The sequence below is a fragment of the Leopardus geoffroyi genome, chromosome D3 (assembly GCF_018350155.1).
Source record: "Leopardus geoffroyi isolate Oge1 chromosome D3, O.geoffroyi_Oge1_pat1.0, whole genome shotgun sequence".
Classification (NCBI taxonomy): domain Eukaryota; kingdom Metazoa; phylum Chordata; class Mammalia; order Carnivora; family Felidae; genus Leopardus; species Leopardus geoffroyi.
The window spans coordinates 91,013,943-91,033,597 of record NC_059339.1 but is presented as its reverse complement, the minus strand read 5'-3'; positions in this window follow the sequence as shown (position 1 = coordinate 91,033,597).

Genomic DNA, 19,655 nt, shown 5'->3' with positions numbered 1-19,655 from the left:
CCATGGGCACAGAGAGGGGGGCGGGAGGGGCCGGCACAGACCCGGGGCGGCAGCAGCCCCAGCAGGACGGAAGGAATAGGAGCCCCGGAGGCTCAGAGCCGAGTGCGGGGCACGGGCTGGGCCCCACCGGCCACTGTCCACCTGCAGCTCAGGCAAGCGGCTTACGCCGTGGCACCTCGGTCCCCCCGTGTGTGAAGTCAGACGGGGCGACGTTCCCCACCTCCCGGGCTTGGCGAACTAATGAAGGCTCCACGGCTGAATGACTTAGACGCCTCTTTCCCGAGCAGCGGAGGACGTCGGCACCCTCGCACCCGCTGCCCCGGCACATTCACATCGCTCGAGCAGTGTTTCCCAAACCGCGTTCCGTGGAACACCAGAGCTGAGGGGCAGCACGAGACGTTGTGCAGAAAACAAGGGTCGGTGCGCAGCTACTTTCGGAACTTGCTGGGTAAATCGAAGCTGAACAGAAATCTTTGCTGCGGATCCCCTCAGAGCCTTTCACCTGCCTCCCCAGCACGGCCACCAACCCTGCCTGGCCATCTCTCCCCCTTTCCTGCATCATCTCAGCCGCCCCCACCAGACCCCCGTGCCCTTGTGATCCCATTGTCAGGTCACATCACCGCCCTGCCGATAAGCTCCAGGGGCCCCCAGACTCATGGAGGAAGAAGGCCAGGCGACTCACGGGTCCTTCACCGCCCAGGATGTATCCCCTTCCTGCTGACCTCACCTCCTGCTCCCTTCCAGGGGCCTGGCACAGCCCAGGGCTCAGCTCCAGGGGCCTGTCTGGGCTGGGCTCTGCAGGGCCGACTGCTTCTCCTTCCTGTGTTAATCCAGGGCCCTCCTCCCACACAGACCCTCTCCCACGGCATTCCAGACTGTGGCCTGACCCGCTGCCCCGGCACGAGGGGCCACCTGACCGTGCCCACCTTTCTTTTCTGCGTCTGCGTCTCCTTCTCACGTTCTCCCACATTTCCTCCTTTGCTTCTTTACCGTCCACCTTCCCCAAATACCATCTCCTTGAGAGCAGGGACCTTTGCCTAGAACGGTGCCTGGGATGTGTGGGTTACTCAACAAATTTACGCTGAACGAATAAATGAACTTCTACTAAAAGTGGTTAGCATGTAGCATTTCTCCCCAAGTCACTGGAAAATTCACTGTTTTATTCAACAACTGTCAAGTGTCTGCCATGTGTCCGATCGTGTTTTAGGATACAGAAAGTGGAATCATCTCTCTTAGAGCAGCATATATGACTTGGGGAGAAGCGTCACTGCAAAAACATTTCTATTATAAGGAGGATGATCAGCCCACCCCGTACCCTTCCTCCTTGGGGCAGGGATTAAACAGGGTGTGATCAGATTCTCGGAGCCTCCATGGGGCCATGGGTGTGAGCATCTCGTCCAAAGTCTTAGAACAGGAACCTACGGCACACGGTAGGGTCCTGAAGCAGGATGCCAGTGAATTGCCAGCCCAAAAGGTGGGCAGGGGCCAGGAGCCAAGACAAAGTCAAAACAGAGGCCCGGACCCATGTGGGTGCAGACAGGTCAGGAGAACGTGGGATCGGGGGGCGAGCGACACAGGTGGAGTGGGCACGGAGGACAGGACCACAATAGAACGCAGCCACAAAGACAAAAAAGGGACATGACCTAAGAGGCTCCGAGGCAGGTGGGCACAGTGCACAGACCCATACCAAAGGGAGAACAACTTTGGGTAGGTGAGCAAATCCCGTCTTTGAAGGACAAGCGATTTTTCCTGTTTCGCAAGGAACACCAGTCGGTAGGGAGGTCGTGAGCACACACAGTGGCTTCCTAATAGAGACGTTCGAGAATTAATGAGATAGCCAGTCTGAAACGTTTCCATCTTGAGGGTGGGGAGTCATGCCTTTGTTATGTGCTGCACTGTATTTAATCAATATTTATTCCGGCATTATTAGCTGTAAGCACAATAAGAGGAAAAAAAGTGTCGTGTAAATATAAAGTCTTATTACAGCTAGCAAATTGGATGCATAAGCTGATTAATTTGAAATCTGTTTGGATATCCTCTGGATCCTATTGCCAAGTTCCTGGATGTTCAGTTTGAACTGGTGACTTTCAAAATTGATGCTGAGGGCAAGAGACAGTGCTAATTAGCGTGTGAGCTCTTCACGTCTGAAAATCTGGGAATGAGTCCTTCTTGGGTCAAAAGTGAAAATGAGCTTGGTTCTCTCACTCTGATCCCTGTTGACACTCTCGTCATCACAAAACTATCATATTATTTGGCATGGCCAGCAGGCCGTGTCAAGAGAGCCTCAAAGCCAATGCTGCAGGGCACGGTGGTGGAACCAGGCCACACCGTAGCAGGTAGGGAAGTTTCCAGACAGCCGTCTCCACACTACAGAAACGGCACAGGCCAGCGGCTTTAGCCCTTTGATTGCGTGTGCAGTAAATTCATATGGGCTGATTTTAAGGGGGTGGGGGGGAGGGATTAATGATGCATATCCAATCTAAAAGATAGTGTTATCTACTTTATTTCACTACTTGTGTTTCATTTCATTGATTGTGCCCTCTAATCTTAAGTCGCATAAGCATATAAAATGATGCAATATAGCAGAACATAAGCCTTTACCCACTGAAGTGCTTCACGGCACAGCCCATCACCTCCAAGCTGGCCTGCGTGCTCCCGCAAGCACAGGGCGTGACTGAAAGATCCGGCACCGTTTCCGTCCCCGCAGTCACGAGCCGGTTTCCTGGGAGCAGAATTCAGTGCCTGGGAGGGAGGTGGGGGCTCAGGGCTGGACCCGGGCGGGTCCTAAGGAAGTGCTAGGGGCCCTGTCCTTCCTTCGTCCATTCGCTCATTCATCAAACATTGTTAAGGTTGCCCTGGGGAATCAGCAGGACTCCGGGATGCTAGGCCGTGGGCTGCCATCGATGCAAATAGACCGAGGGTGGACGTGAAGCCGAGCGACTAGTGAGGTGATCCCTGGCCGCACGAGAAGACAGAGAGGTGCTTGGCCCGACGGGCGAGGGGCAGCGCGCGCCCCCCTCCACGCAAGGTGGGAGCAGAGAAACCAGGCTGTCCGGCCGACCTCCAAGCGCCATCGGGATTGTCTGACGCTGGACGAGGGACCCAGCAGCACGTCACAGCCATCGTGGAGCCTTTGGCTGCTGGCGCCGTGAAACGAGGCACCATCCAGTGACAGGGGTCTAGGCCCAGACTGAGCTGAAAAGCACGCTGGGGACGCGGAGTCAGGAGCCAGGCAGGCCAGCGCAGACTGCGTCTAACTCAGGGCCAGCTGCTCTCTTTTGTTGGCTCCTTCAAGGGTTTCTCGTGGGGTGGGGTCCGCCACCCAGGTCCTGGGGAACAATGCTGCACGACTTCCACCACGCAGGGGACGGCCCCTGGGTCCTGCTTCAAGATCCCAGGGCCCCGGCCATCCCATCCCTCGTGGGCCACAACAGAGCGAGTGTGGGCTCCGCGACGGGGTCTCCGGCCAGGCCAGCCGTCGGTCAGAGGCCTCCTGGCGGCCCCTCCCACCCCTCCCTCCAAGCGTCGACGTCCCCGAGAAGTATCAGTCAGCTTTCTGGGCCACCTAATGACTTCATCAATAACGTTTACCAGCTCCGAAGGTCACCGGAGAAGGGAAGGCCGTGGGAAGCGCCCGGGGGGGGGGGGGGGGGGGGGGGGCAGAAGGTGCCGCGTGGGCGGATACGGAGGGTCGGCACCCCGTTCCCCGCGTCCGTGACTGGCCCTTCGGGGTCAGTGTTAATTGAGCTGGAGCACGAGGACGAGGGGCTGGCGGCCGGGGCGCCGTCTGCCGCGTGTACGGCCACCGCCAACGCCCTCCGAGCATAATTCCATTTTATGTCTTTCACATTTAATAGCAAATTCGCCATTTAATCTTGAAGACAGAAGTTACTTATTCTCCATCTACCTCTCCCCGCGCTATCATCTCACGCCACTCACACTGGCCGGTGGCAGAAAGCCCATCACACTCCCAAATCAGGCCCATTTTTTCATTAGCTCATATCCTTCCTGAGGTGGCCTCCTTTACAGATGGCTGATCCGCAATCAACACTAGTTTGTTTCAATCAGAACAGCACCCGTAACTTCTCATTTAAAAACTGCTTCTCCGGAAGCACATTAGCGGGAGGCCGAGCGGCAGGGGGGGGCCGGTGATTGTAACAATAGGTTGGGTTTTCTTTTTTTTTCCCCCCTTCAGAAAAAATACAGCTGAAATCCCAAGAGAAAAAAAAAAAGAAAAGGAAAGAAAAACTGCGTATGCATTTGCATATCGCTCCACGGACCTCGGTGCAGATTTAAGTCTATCCTAATTGTTCATGTGCGTGGTGTCCCTTCTGAGTTGGGAGAGGAATTAATAAATCCCGTTTTCAACCTTGGAACCCGAAACAAGCGGGGGTGAGTCCCTTATCTTGACCCAAGGACCCAGGAACCATCGGCACAGTTCAAAACGTGCACATAATTGTATGCAAAAATCTACATTTTGAACATTCATTTCATTACCTGTCACCTCTTGGGAGAGGTTTTGGGAAAAGAATAGCCAAGGCTGTAGCATCATTCTTTCCTAGAGGGAGGGAGGGAGGGAGAGTGTGGAATTCGGGAAAGGCCACAGGCGAGGTGCTGGGAAATGTGGACCAGCATGTTCAGAAGGCCCCTCCCCACCCCGGCTGTCACCCTGACCCTCGGCCGTCCTTTGTGAGCCAACCGGGGCTTACCCGTGACCCTGCTGCACCGAGGTTAAGCATGAACACTTTTCAAAGGCTAGTTCATCCACGCTGGGAAATGCTGACTTCAATACCAGGAGGCTTTAAAATGATTTTCTTATCTTGCTCATCGTTCCTGTATTTCACTTGGGTAAATGCAACATGGCCACGCGCACACCCAGAAATCACATTTGTCATGAAGTGAAAGGCACAACTTAACATTCGATCCCTGGTGAGTCAATGCCATTGCTTAACAGGGAGGGCGATGAAAATTTATCAGTGTGTTCACAAGGTATGGGCCACTGAAATCTAACGTTGGGGTCTTTGCGTATTTATTATTTACGAGCTGGAATCGGTAATGCTCCCTAATTCCTCGTCCTAAAAAATGAAGTCGCGAGTTGTTTTGAATATATAGTAATCGCCAGATCCCAGGAGATCCACCGCTCAGTGACTACTGCTTCCTTCCAAGTAGGCTTATTGGCATGTTTTAACACTGTTGTCTTTCTCAAAATATAATTGGAATTCCTATTTTGGAACTGCCTGTGTGAGTAAGTCAAAGATGTGTAGAACCAGACGGTTGAAAACGGTCTTTTAGATGAAGTCGTCCAAACCTGGGGATGACAAAGTTTGAGGTCACTGCAGAGCTGGGTCAAGGTGAGTGCCGGCCAAAGGCAAGTATGCGGTTGGCCCCGATTCCCCGAGTCTGGGGCAGGGGGAGTTGGCGGGGAGCGGGGTGGGGCCAGACCCGGAAGTGCAGTCTTAAGGCGGAGACAGGCGGCAGATCTCTGGCCCCCTCACTGTGTCCATTGGTGGCCACGCTCCCAGACCAGAAAGGGAACGTGGCCAGACCACTTCTTCTGCTGGGGAGAGAAAGCAAGAGACGTCCTCATGCACAGGTGAGGTTTTCATGAGACTCTAAATCGAGCCCCTTTTTACTAGTTACACTGATGTCCAACAAGTTCATCAGACGGCCACTGATTTTTAACCCTGCGGTCAGTGTTTCGTTTGGTTTTGTCTTTAATAACGAAGATTTGGAAATTTTGAAGGAAAAGAGAAAAAGAGTAGTACCAATAAATGTACACATTTTTGCACCGTGCACTGAATTAGGCTCTTTTAAGCCATGAGAGGAGTTACACGTTTTTCTTGGGTTTTACCGATATTATTGACCTTTCAGAAGAAATGTTTTATAAGTAACTCCTAGGTCCCCTAGACCCCAGCCTCGCACAGTCTAGCGCTTTGGATCTACCAACGTGGAAGGTGTGCATAAAATCAGAACAAAAATTAGCACAATGACGACAAGAGAATAAATACAACAACGTGTGCCACGGCAACCACACTCTCGCACGTTTGCTGAGATACAGGGCTGCCTGAACCCTTCACTCAGCAGTGTCAGTTCGGGCCGGTCCCAAGGCCCTGACTATTGGCTTCAAGGTCATGGCACTGGCGAGGCACCCAGGAAATCAGCAGCAGAGGTTCAGCCAGAAGCTCAGGTTCCCCACACCTGGGTTCGGCCTGCAGCTGCTACCACGGCTGACACTTTCTCAGTTTGCGTGAGCCCATCTTTTGCACAAAGCAAGCAAGCCGGGGTGAGGAACGGAAAGATACAATGTAGTAATAGATTAGTCCTCACCTTATTTTTAATAATTATCCACAGATGGGGCTGGACTTTTGTCAAAAGTCAAAAGGATCGCTCCTCCTCGGGACACCCAAAGGGGCTTGACTTGTCACAGATTCTGAAGGCAGTTCCTCCAAGAAGACAAAGAATATTTCGGTTCAGGTTCAACTTTCTATTGAAAAGCTCCCAAGCAGAGAAATTCTTCCACTAAGGCGAGAAAACCAAAGGCTGCCACGGTCCCCCAGTCCGTAGGTGACAGAGCCGGGATGGGGACTAGCGTCCTCAGCTGGGGTTATTCCAACAACGCAGAATTCTTGGCATCTCCCTACCTATCCAGGTGATCGCTTTGGAAAGAACAACCTTTAGTCTCGGATGTCGGTTCTGTTGTCGGCTAACTAATCTATCGCTTATGTCTAAGGCGGAGGAAAATGTGAGACAGAGTACGACGTGGCCTTCACCTTCCAGAAGCTGCCTTGGTTTCCCACCCTGACGGTGCTCCTGTGTCGAGAAGATGAATGTCTACGAACTTACCTGTGGTCTTGAGCACACAGCGAGAGGCAAGTTCACATTCCTATCCACACTCGATGCCTCATTTATTTCTTCAGTAATTGTTTTAAGCTTATTAGAGAGAGAGAGAGGGAACGGGGAGAGAGAGAGAGAGAGAGAGAGAGAAAGAGCATGAGTGGGGGAGGGGCGGAGAGAGAGGAAGACAGAGGATCTGAAGCAGGGCTCTGAGCTGACAGCAGAGGCCCTGACACGGGGCTCAAACTCATGAACGGCGAGATCGTGACCTGAGCCCAAGTCAGACACTTAAGCCACTGAGACACCCAGGCGCCCCACATTTTTTCAATGAAAAAATTAATTGATTTCTACACCAAGTCAACACCTGAGAGGTGTGCACGAAGCCCAGCAAAAGCAGAAAGGGGGACATAACCCAGATGGGAGGTCAGAATGTACATCTCAGAGGAGCCCACACACCAGTTTCAAAACTGGTGTTGGCAAGAGGCAGGAAGGGCTGGGGCGTCCATGGGGGTGGAGATGAGTGTTGGAAGCAGAGGGGGTGCCCGGGCACCAGACTCGGGGGCCCCTGGAGGACGAGTGATGTGGTCGGGCTGGAGCAGAGCACAGCTCATGCAGGGAGAGCTGCGGCCAAGATGAAGCCAGGAAGGGCCAGTGGGGAGCCAGCAGCACGGGCAGCACGCAGGGAGCCATGGGTCAGTCTGCACCTATAAGAGGCTTCTGACGCCTCTCCTTTGTTTCTGCCTGGTCCTCCCACCTGAATGTTTGCTTCCTCCGGGTCCCACCCCGCGCTTACACTCCGCTCGACTCTGCCCCCTCAGCTTTAAGGATTCACGCGAGACCCCGACGCGACGTCCCCTGTTGTGCGCCCTTTGAACTGACCCGGCTTCTTTTCTCCCCCAGATGTACCATCGTGGCCTCACCCAGATGTCACTCAGCTGCATTGGTCCCATCTGGTAGACCATGGCCAACGCGGGGCAGAAGATCTCCCTCCCCCCCCTTCTCCCCCTCTTCCTCCTCCTCCTCCCCCTCTTCTCCTTTTACTTCTTGGTTTAGTATGATGTACACCCTGAGTGAGTGAGAGCTAATAGATTTTTTTTTTTTAATTTTTTTTTCAACGTTTATTTATTTTTGGGACAGAGAGAGACAGAGCATGAACGGGGGAGGGGCAGAGAGAGAGGGAGACACAGAATCGGAAACAGGCTCCAGGCTCCGAGCCATCAGCCCAGAGCCCGACGCGGGGCTCGAACTCACGGACCGCGAGATCGTGACCTGGCTGAAGTCGGACGCTCAACCGACTGCGCCACCCAGGCGCCCCGAGAGCTAATAGATTTTTCATGAATGAGTGAATGAATGAAATTTATCGATAAAGCACACTCGAAGACCTTTAGTCAGGAAGCAACAAGATCAGATTTGCCTCCCGCCCCCCAAATCTGGGGAAGAGGGGAGGTAGGCTCATCTGTTCTTTCACTGATAAATTAACCCATTGAACAAATATTGGTCGAGAATCAACTATGTGCAGAGCTCAGTGCTCAGCACAGCGATACAACGACAGGCAAAACAGAAATCCTCCTTTCCCTGACTGTGTTCGTTAAGTAGTCAGGGAAAGAGACATTAGACAAAGAACCACTCAAACACCCAAAAAAGTACATGGCTTCTGCCCATTCAGACACAACAGATGAACATGGGCTAAGTATTTCGTAACAGTTCATTGAGTATCACCTAGGTACTAGGGATTATGTTGGACATGGGCACTTAGCTTCAGCAAAGCCTATTCTGACAACACATCACTGCTGTAAACCCCACAGGATGTGGGCCTTACAGCTTGCTACATGCCATGCAATTTCCAAGCCAGCAACATTTCATTACAGGAAAAAAATCTGGACAATCCTCTGGTTATTCTCTACATTGACAATACTTCTGGACTGGAAATCATTAAGGAAGAATTTGGGAACAAAGGCACATCCAACGTGCAAATCAAACCGGATCTTCCTCCTCTTCTGGATTGTGCTTGGATCTGAAATTGGACACGGTCCCTCACCGTCTCGGACTCGGTATCTTTTCTCAGACTTTTCCTAAACACACAAATTGGTGTGAACGGAATCACACGGCCGTCAAAATTCACTAGGGATCATTTGCTCCCAAGAAACGTTAAAATCAACTGTTTGTCTGATCTCTGTTACAAAGCTTTTGAGTGCAAGCAAAAGTGAGCGTGGCCTAAGAAAGCACACGAAGAAGAAGCAGGGACAAGCGTCCACGTGACAGTGCTTTTCACATCCTCGTGTAACTTTTTACAGGTACAACTCTGAACGAAAACAACCCAAAAGTCCTTTACAAGGAGTTCTGAAACTGAGCAGGTGTGATGCTTCCCAGGAGCAGGCAGGGGTGGAAACTGAGGACCTGCTCCGAGTCTGACCCTGACATCTCCTTGCAGTTTGACCTCGAACAAATCGCCCATTCCCCGTGTGCCTCCCTTTCACCCAATCTGTAAATCTGAGCTTGGCGATGACCCTTAGTTACCTCACGGGTAAGCCGTGAAAAGAAATGAGATAACACTTCTGCACTCACAGGGAAACCTGGAGAGCACGCAGAAAAGCAGGATGAAAATGATTAAGAAGAAGCTGGCCTCCTTGAGCAAAGGCTAAAAACACTCAAGATAATTTAGCCTAAAAAAGAGAATACCAAGGAGTGACTTAATTGTGGCCTTCAATTTATCATGGTATTTTTGTGTGGATCTTGGTCTCTTCCCCTCTCTCTTGCTGGTGTATGCCCTCCCCCTCTCCCAGCCTCAGCAAACGAGAAACACCATCCTTACCCATCACTCAACCCTTCCCAAGTCAACCAAACTATTAGCCTCATGACTTTGCGGGACCCTGCATTGAGGTCACCTACTGGAAAGTTGCCCCCTTCTACCACCTTAAAGTTCCCTTCAACCTCTTGCATGTCTGCTGACATTGATCTGAAAATCCCCAACCTTGTATCCAATGTCCTGGCTCCTGGGCCACCTGGCATTGCTAGAATAAAATACAGCATCGTGCAAAGTTGTCGGACAACAAAATTCGTGTTAACCTAAAAGTAATCCTTGTATATTCGTCTTTACCCACGCCTGCAGTGGCTCCCTCAGCAATGGCCTCACTTGAACTTGACCGAAAGTACTCAGACTATTCAGGCCGCTGGTATATAGAAAGGAACCCAGAGAGGGGGACGCTCTGGAAAAACAATGTGAAAGGCTAACGTAGTCATCACGTGACCAACTCATTCTAAAAACAGGATGGGGACGAAAATTGCTGAACCCAGACCCTTGGACAGAACATCATCACTTAGATCCAACTCCCCGAGCTCTGCCAAACATACAAGAAGCCTGCCACCAGCAAAAGAGATGGGAGAAAACGTAGCAATTCCACTCAGCACGGCAGAATTCAGTGCAGCATCCACTTGTTTAAGGAAGACAGTCATGAAGAAATTGACCTACTTTCAACAAGCAAACCAAAAATACTCCCTTTCCCCGTCGTTCAGTACCTACCACATCGGCCGGAGCCCTAAACAGACAGACAGACAAAGAGGAAGATTAGGCTGCTTCGCATTCCTCATAATGAGAGCCGCTGGTCACACTGGAGAGGCTTCTATCTCCTTATTATCATAGAGTCTCCAGCAGAGCAAAGCAAGCCCTTCTTCCCAGTCATTGTCATTCGTCAGTCATCAGTAATTATTAGCAGCCTGGTGATGTCAATGGCACCTGCATTGACATCAAAACTTGGCCCTCCCCTGCTTACTCATCAGTGGTGTCAGGGATGGAACATGGCAGTTTTAGCAGGAAGGAATCGGTGAGTCGGGCCTTTGATTTGGGATCATAAATCCAGGTTCTTCAAACCACTACCTCGGCACACAGTAAATCAATGTTTCTCCAACTTCCGTGCGTTCGGGACTGACATGCGCTTGTCGAAATGCGTACCGCTGGCCCCCACTTCTGAATCGTTAACCAGTACCCGGGGCATTCCGAGTCGCAGAGAGACACCACCGCGGCGAGCACTCATTCTGCTGATGGTTGCTTCTCCCTCAGTGATGTGCTCAAGAACAGCCATGAGACCCCAAGCCTGTGGGGGAAAGTAGGTGGAAGAACAGATATTGGTTCAGTGATTAAAGCCCCAAAGCTCTATTTTTCTTTTTTTCTTTTTAAAATGTTTTAATGTTTATTTATTTTTGAGAGAGAAAGACAGAGTGTGAGTGGGGGAGGAGCAGAGAGAGAGGGAGACACAGCATCCAAAGCAGGGTCCAGGCTCCGAGCTGTCAGCACAGGGCCTGACACGGGGCTCGAACCCACGAACTGTGAGATCATGACCTGAGCCGAAGTCAGACGCCCAACCGACTGAGCCACCCAGGCGCCCCCCAAAACTCTATTTTCCTAAGAACTATGCTCAGCAGTGTGTTTCATTGAGTCATAGAGATTCCTGCATTCGCCAGTTTCCTTCATCACTCAAAGCCCTCGTGGACATCTCTAGAATGAGACCTTGGTACCACCACGACAATGCTTAAGCACCTTACAAATAGTTTTTTAATAAGTCCACATTGCCAGAGCACTCTGAGACCATTAGATAAAAGCTGGTGCAGAACGATGGCTGCATTTCCTAGTCTATAAGATCGGCCCGAATTCGTTTTTGTATATCACAAGGAAGCATGACCATCAACTGAGAAGGGCAATCCAAGAATGCCATCCCACAGCGAAGTCTCACGTTCACACACGTAACTCACTTTGGTGGTGGGGGGCAAGGGGGGCGTGTTTAAACGCCGCATGTGGCGGCTACCCTTTCAAGATTATTTTTGACAGGAATGGGTTAATCTCGTCACCTTTTCCGTTCGTGTTACAGTGGCTGGGTTGTCAAGGAGGTAGATGAACACGGGGCCATTTTCCAGTTTTGTTTCACTGTCAGGCGAGTAGGCCAATTTCATACCATTTGCTGCTTTCATTACTGTCTCAAGATTGTCACAAGAATTGATAAATTTCAGACTGTTTTTCTTGTCCTCATTACAATCTTAAGGTTGTCATGAGAATAAATTGATTTTGTGCCATTTTTTGTCCTCATTACAGTCTTTGTCATGAGAATGGCTTCATTTGGAACCATTTTTGTTCCTGCAGCCATTTTCATCATGAGAGAAGAGATTCTTCAATGGAAAGGAAGGAGACACCACGTCCCATGCTGATCTTCAAACAGTGAGTCCTCTTGCACACCTCAGGGGGGCGGGACAGGAAAGGCACACAGCCCTTCTCGTGAGGAATTTTCTGTTGTGACTTTTGTGACCTTGATGTGATGGAAGAAAACAGATGAAAAGCACAATCCCGTCTCCAGTTACTGTCACTTGCATTATGTCCTCCCGAGGGGCAGAGAATGTTCCAGGTTGGCCCCAGAGAACTTCCAGAGGGAGCGAACAGGTGACCCAGGAGGAAAAGTGTATGGCGGAGAGTGAGGTCTGTTAGACAGAGGGGGTAGAGGCTCAGATAGCAGCACTTTGACAGGACTCTTGTCTCCCGAAGCAACAAATTAAAAAGCATTCATTCCAGCAGCAACTTTTTTGTTAGAAGTAAGAAGATACCATCCAAATATTTCCCAAACATTCAACTCTCCAAAACACATAACTCCCCCAACATGTGTTTGATTTCCTTTGCTGGAAAAGTATCCAGATCCTAATAAACACAAACTAGATGACAGCAAATGGGGCCATCTTCCTTAAAAACGGGGTGAGGGCTCAGCGCCTCAAGGCAGAGCAGGGCGGGCCCCCAAATTACACAGGTCCAGAGTAGCGAGAGATTCAGTGTCTTGAGCTTTGAGGGGCTTGCCACCACGATACATGCTTCTGCAGTTAGAATTCAAGATGGAGGTCCCCTTGGTCTGCGGGCAAAGCTGTGCACATGAGAAGGCAAGAGCGAGCTTAGGCGTGAATCAACCGTTCATGTTCATTTCTTCACCCAAACTCAAATCAGGCGAACAATTTTTATTTGCTTGCTTTTTTGTATAAAATACATCAATTGGTTGACTGAAATTAACCATAAGCCACAAACCAAAGACTGGAAGAGGATTATGTAAAGGCTCTTTGGACCAGAGAGGATACTGTATTGAGTAAATATGGGTTTGGGGCCCTCCGGGTTGCCGAGAAATGGACAAGCTTCACGGCCTCTAACAGAGAAGGAAGGGTCCGTAACGTGGACCCGTGTGTATAGTCAGGCGCAGCTGCAAAACTGTAGCTTAGATTAGGAAAATCCAAATGTCTGTGAACAGGTGAGTAGACAAAATAGAGTGTACGTACACAATAGAATACTATTCAGCCGTGAAAAATAATGAGATATGACACCTGCTACAACATGGATGAACCTCAAAAACGTTCTGCTAAGTAAGAGAAGCCAGTCACAAAAGACCACACGGTGTGTGATCCAGTTTATATGAAACGTCCAGGGTAAGCAAATCGGTAAAGAAAGAAAATCCAGTAGTGGTTGCCTGGGGCTACTGGGGAGGGGGAAGGAAATGGAGGGTGCTGGGTTTGGGGGGTGATGGAAATGTTCTAAACTCAGGTTATGGTGCTGGTTGCACAATTCTGTAAACTGATAAAAATCCCATTGCGTTATATACTGAAAGCAGGTGAGTTTCATAGAATGTAAATTATACCTCAATAAATCTGCATTTAAAAGGTAGTTTGGAGACTTCGGTGTATCATCCCCAGTAGACCATGGACGTGACCATGGAAGGGAGGACGTCAGGGAGGCTGGGAGGACGATCCATAGAAATTGTTGAACCGGTTTGTTTTTTAACCGAAGAAGAAACAATCCCGTAAACATTTGCCTTGTGAGGACATCAGAATAAAGAAGCTGGGGACTCAGTGAACCTGAGGAGGGCTTCGCTGGTCAACCGATGGGCAGCAGATGAGCAGAAGAGGGAGGAGACGGAAGCACATCGACATGAGAGCCACTAGCAAAGAGGAAATACGGACACCGCTGCAGGGAACGCAGGGAAGTGTCCTAGTGAGAGAGGAATAGTTTATTCTACCCCCCGTAAAGTGCACTGATCCCCTTTCGGGTGACCTTGAAACTCGCAGGCTGCGCATCCAAGAATCGAGGGGATGCGTTCTGTCATACTCCAGCACTGTGGCTATGAGGCGCTCATGGTCATACAAACACCTGTCCGGGGAGGAGCAACTAAGGCATCCAAACTGCTCTCAGAAGCCCCAGGGAGCCCCAGCAGAGCTTTGGAGACACAGGCAAGAACGACAGAAACGCTCATGACGTGGGTGCCCCTGCCCCGGGTGACAGCGGCCGTGGGGACCGACTACCACATTTCCCTGGTGTGTGAGAGCTATGCCAGATTAACATCCTGGGCCCGCCTGATGAGGAGCAAAGAGCGTAACAGGTTGAACATGATAGAATTTCTGGATTGTTCTTATAGGGCATGGAGTTGTCAGGTGGAAGGGAGAGTCTCTCAGTGGCAGGGAAGTGTTGTATAAGGGTCTGTGAAGGGCTGCTTGTTGAATAAGGAATCTGCCCGAAGGCTCGAACTTTCCCCAGCTCACCTTACACTGGGGCTGGCCTGATGGCTGGCCTGATGGCCCTGCCCCCAACAGGGAGGCCCCAGCCATGCCCCTCACACGTCCTGAACCTTCACTGCACCAACCGAGTGACCTCCTAACGCCTCACTGCCTTCTGTGCGTTTCTCTGGGCTATGATACATGTTTAGGCGTCGTCTTCCACAAATTGTTGAGCTTTGCTACCCAAGGGGTCACGTAACGTATGAAGGATTCTGAAATACATCCCCTCGTTCACAGTTGTCCTGCTAACGTGGGACGCTTCGGGAAGACTTGGAGAAGCCCGCACGTCCTCCCTTCGACGCGTGGGCTCTCCCCCACCACCTGCCTTTGTCCCCTTCAGAAGGCGGTCTGCGCCTTCCCGGGTTGGGCCAGCGTGCGGGCGACGGGAGTCAGTCTGCAGCCCAGGGGGAGACGCACTTCCATCAATGCGAGCTAAATCCCGGCTGCAAACACAGGTCCCTGATAACCTAATCGCTGAAACCCTGTCAAGTAACCCCTAATTTTGAAGCGAGTGGCTAATTCCCAGCAAATTGATTTACGCACTGTTTGAGGTTTGGCGAGTTGTGCTGTTCATCTGTTATTACCAGGAACTCGGCTCTGCCTGTTCATTTAGATCATTGACACAACCCAGTGCATCGCCCAAGAAAATCTCCTTTGTCAGCACATCCAGAATTTGCTAATTAAATCAACGATGACATTATTCACTATCTCAAGAAAAAAAAAAAAAGCCGTCCTTCTCCGCCCCCCTCCCCACCCTCCATGCCTAATCCTTCTTTCCACTTCTTCCTTCTCTCTCTCATTCTCTTCGATTCTGAGTTTCGTAAGCACGGAGAGCCTCGAAAGTTTATCTGGCCTTCCCGGACTTCAACTCATCTGCCAGCAAGAGCAAACCAGTAATAGAATCCCACGATTCCATCAGGAGTAAACACACCCACGTCTGCGCACAAGTTCACATGCACAGTCAGGCTCGTGTGGGCACAAGCACGGGCAGAACTCCCTCAGAAAAAAAGCACAATGATCCCAAGCACCTCTGTGCCTGGCTTTTTCATTGTCTACCAAAAGTGTGGATCTCATTAAAATGACATGGGGGTCCAGCACCGTCTGTCGTCTTTCAGCTGAAGCGAACTCCAAACGCAAGGACTGGCTGTCCCCGGGGCTCCATAATTATGGGCCCATAATATCTCTTTGGACTCCGAGTCATAAGGAATTACAGAAGGGGGTGCATGAGCCATTTTGCAAAGCCAAGAAGTTTTAGGTCACGTTTTTCCCTACATCGGAATCTTCCTTTTCAATTCGCAGAAATTTAAAACAGGGAAAGATTTGGGCACTGTTTTGCGTTAATAACAACCTACAAAATTCTCCCCTCCTGCAGATAAGGATGAAAATGAGAGTGAAATCAGAAGCAGAATGATGAATCCTCAGAAGAGTATCCTTTATGCAGTTTGTTTTTTAACAACAGCCTTACGACTTTTAGTTCTTAGCAAGAAGTTTGGTGTTTGGCTTTTTTACAATTTTAATTGACTAAGAAGACCATAGACAATTAACATGAGATGCCATGGGGCCGGGCCCTGCCATCTTTCGAAAGGTCAGTGTGGTTTATGGGTACAAGAGCTGGGTACCCAACTGACCAGGCTCGAGAAGCATTTCTGCTGGCTATGTCTCCTCCACAGACTTATCTGAAAACAGACCAGACGTGGTCTTGTTAACTTGACTCCTGTGGGTCAAGGTTTAGACCTAAAATGCAAATTTTACCAGAAAACGGTGACACATTTGCAAATAAGCGGAGCCTTAAATAACAGACCCTGTATCAGGTCCAACCAGGGTCAGTAAGTAGTAGAATTACTTAAAAGCCAAAGAGGGGACGTCGAGGCAGCTCAGAAATTTCCAAGAGCAAGAAGACATTACCTGGGGAAGTTGGAGGGAAAAGGGAAAGACTGGTGTTTCCCAAGCCCGGGTGGAGTCGGGATCCCGGGAGCTGGAGCCACAGAGGAGACCCCTCTCCCGGCAGAGAGGGAGAGAAATACCCAGACCTCTCCCTCTTTTCCTTCTGTTCACCATTGGCCAAACCCGAGCTCAGGAGATGCAGCCTTCAGACACACAGCCATGTGGGGGGGAAAGACCCAGCTCCCACAAGCAGTTACGGGGCCCTCCATACAAGTCGAGACCTCTACCGTGAAAATTCAAGATGAACTCACCGCGAAAAGAACACTAAGAAAGCACCCATGGACGATCTATTCCACCTCCCACGCCGCGGATTTTGTCCGATGTGAAGCCGGTTAGCAAAGTTCAGGTCACAGGGAGCAAGTATTCAGATATCAACCACACCTAGGCTTCCTTTCTTTCTCCTCCCCAAGGAGCTAACACCCTAGCATGACAGACTGGCTGTTCTCAAAGAAGAAAACGCAGCACGCTTTTGACTACACCAGTATTTGGCCATGCTACTCCCTCTGGGGAGCTCGGGGGCCTTGCCATCTGTGTGTAAACTAAGTGTGTTGGTGTCATATCCATAACTCCTATACGTTAACCACAAACATACCTTGAAGACTCCTTCTTTTTTCCCTCTTATCCTTTAAGTCCAGACTCCATAGGGGCACTTGGGGGAGGGGGGGGCTCAGTAGGTTGAGTTTCCAACCCTTGGTATCAGCTCAGGTCAGCGTCTCACAGTTCGAGGGGTCAAGCTTCCCGTCGGGCTCTGCACTGACAGCACAGAGCCTCCTTGGGATTCTCTCTCTCCCTCTCTGTCTTCCCTTCTCCTGCTCTCGCTTACTCTGTCTCAAAATAAGCAAAAACTTGAAAAAAAAACCCACTCTGTATACCAGTCTGCAAGCCAAGTCCACTGTGATGCCCGATTTTGTAAATAAAGTTTTATTGGAACACAGCCAATGTTCCTCATTTACTTATTGCCTAGGCTGCTACAGCAGCAGAATGGAATCACTGGTCAAAGAATGCATGACCCAAGAATCCTAAAAGATTCGCTCTCTGGCCCTTTATAGAAGGAACTTGCTGACCTCTGCTTTTTTTTTTTTTTTTAATGTTTATTTGGCGGGGGGGGGGGGGGGGCGCGGAAGGGGTAGAGAGAGGGAGACACACAGAAGCCGAAGCAGGTTCCAGGCTCTGAGCTGTAAGCACAGAGCCCAACACGAGGCTCGAACTCAGGAACCGTGAGATCATGACCTGAGCCGAAGTCGGACGCTTAACCACTAAGCTACCCAGGTGCCCCTGACCTCTGCTTTAAATGGTGACTCTAAATACATGTCCTCCCTCCAGAATGAATAAATATTATTAATCAGCCTCTGCCCTTCTTGAAGCGCATTTGAAATTCCATCACCCCAACGCCTCCCGGCTTGAAAGTAGAAAGCAGGGGAGGAGCGGGATCCAAAACATAGAACTGTTGGTGGATGGCACAGAATATCCGGCTGGAGAGGGATGTGAAAAACAGGACATTTCCCGCCCGGCAGCCAGAGGAGACTCAAGAGCTGAACAGGCCCGCCGACAGACTGTGGTCATTCTAGAAACTTAATGGCAGACCTGCACAGTCATTTGTAAAGTATGATCCTACTCCCCCTGTTTCATTTGCACCAGTGGAGAGAAGAAGGATTTGAACTCTAACTTCCCTTTCTCAGACGCTGGTCTGAGATGCAGGTTGTGTCTACAGAAGCCAAACAGGGGAAGGCAAGGGAGAAAGCTTCTAGCTTTCCACGGCCTGGCCAATCAGTCCGCGCTGCTGAGTGGGCTAACCAGCTGGGGGTGCCAGGATGCGCCAGAGTTGTTCACGGTGACCGTCCCCACATCCCACCCACCCTATCCATGCCCACCGCGCCCAAGGGTGCAGCTCTGTGCTTCCAACGAGCAAAACTTCAGTGAAAATATTTGCACCACGTTACAAACCACATTCCTGTTTATAAGAAAGGTGACTGCTTTTGTTGACTTAAGTCTTCATTTCCGAACCTGAAGGAGAGTTCTCCTCAACACATTGCTTACTAATCAACTTTTTTTTTTCCCCAGCTTGTCATTTTGTTTAATGTTGCAAAACACGGCAATTTTTTAAAGCAGGATCTGATTTTGCAAAGAGATGTCTAAACTTAAGTGAAATAATGGCTGTAACAAAATACCACCAAATATGACAGCTTTGTTCTGCCAATGTAATTTGCTGATTCTGGAAACCAAATGTGGAACCGTCTGTGCCATTCTCAGAAAAGAGCCGTGTGTGACAGACGTAGACCTGGGTAAGCGCCGCGCACACTACATTAAATAGCAGGCTTCGCCGTTCCTTTCTGCTTTTTATTCACTTGTCAGAGCCGGCTTTTTAATACTCTGCCGTTACTTCCAGCCTGGAGCCCAGAAAAGGCGGTCTCGCTTTAGAGCAAGAAGATACGATTTAATGATGCTACCCAAATTCTTTTATTTGTAATATTCTTTGTGATGATATTTCAAGAAAGCGAACGCGGCCCCGCACTCATTTTCAGGGAGATGCGGAGTCGGCCTGTGGAGGCCGAGCCACCCCAGCGGCCCCGGGGACACAGCGGAGGGCGGGCTCAGCTCCGGGCCTCGAGGGGCACGCCAGCTCAGGGCCCAGCTGCTGCCTCTCCGTGGCTGCACAGCAAGTCTAGAAAAGCCAGGAAGGTGGCTCTTCAATAAGAAGAAAAATCAGGGGCGCCCGGGTGGCTCAGTGTTTAAGGGTCCCACTTCCGCCCATGTCATGATCTCACGGTTCGTGGGTCCGATCCCCGCATCAGGCTCTGCGTCGACAGCTCAGAGCCTGGAGCTGCCTCCCTCTCTGTCCCTCCCCTGCTCATGCTCGCTCGCTCGCTCTCCCAAAAATAAGTAAAAATTTAAAAAAAAGAAAAATCATCCCTGACACATGGGTTTTGCCATAAGAATCCCCAGCACGGACAACACCGGGAAAGAAAACGGACAAGTTCACGCAGCTCCGAACGCAGATCGGGACGCTGCACGCTGCGGGGCGGGGCCGCACGGCACATGCGCATGCGCGGTCGGGATGGCGCTTCTGCAGTCGCAGCCGGGGAGAGTAGGGGCCACAGGGGCTACCTAAATGATTTACTATCCCGCCCCTTGAAGAGAAAGTGGGCCTCCCCTGACCTCGATGAACACGGATAAACGTAGAAATGCAGACCCTTGATGGTTATCTTGCTGTGAGGGACTGGTCCCCTCTATCTATACCACACTGACGTCCCTTCTGACACCGGAATCCATCCCCTGAGGGTTCTCATGGGGAGCTTCTCTCAAGAGGGGAG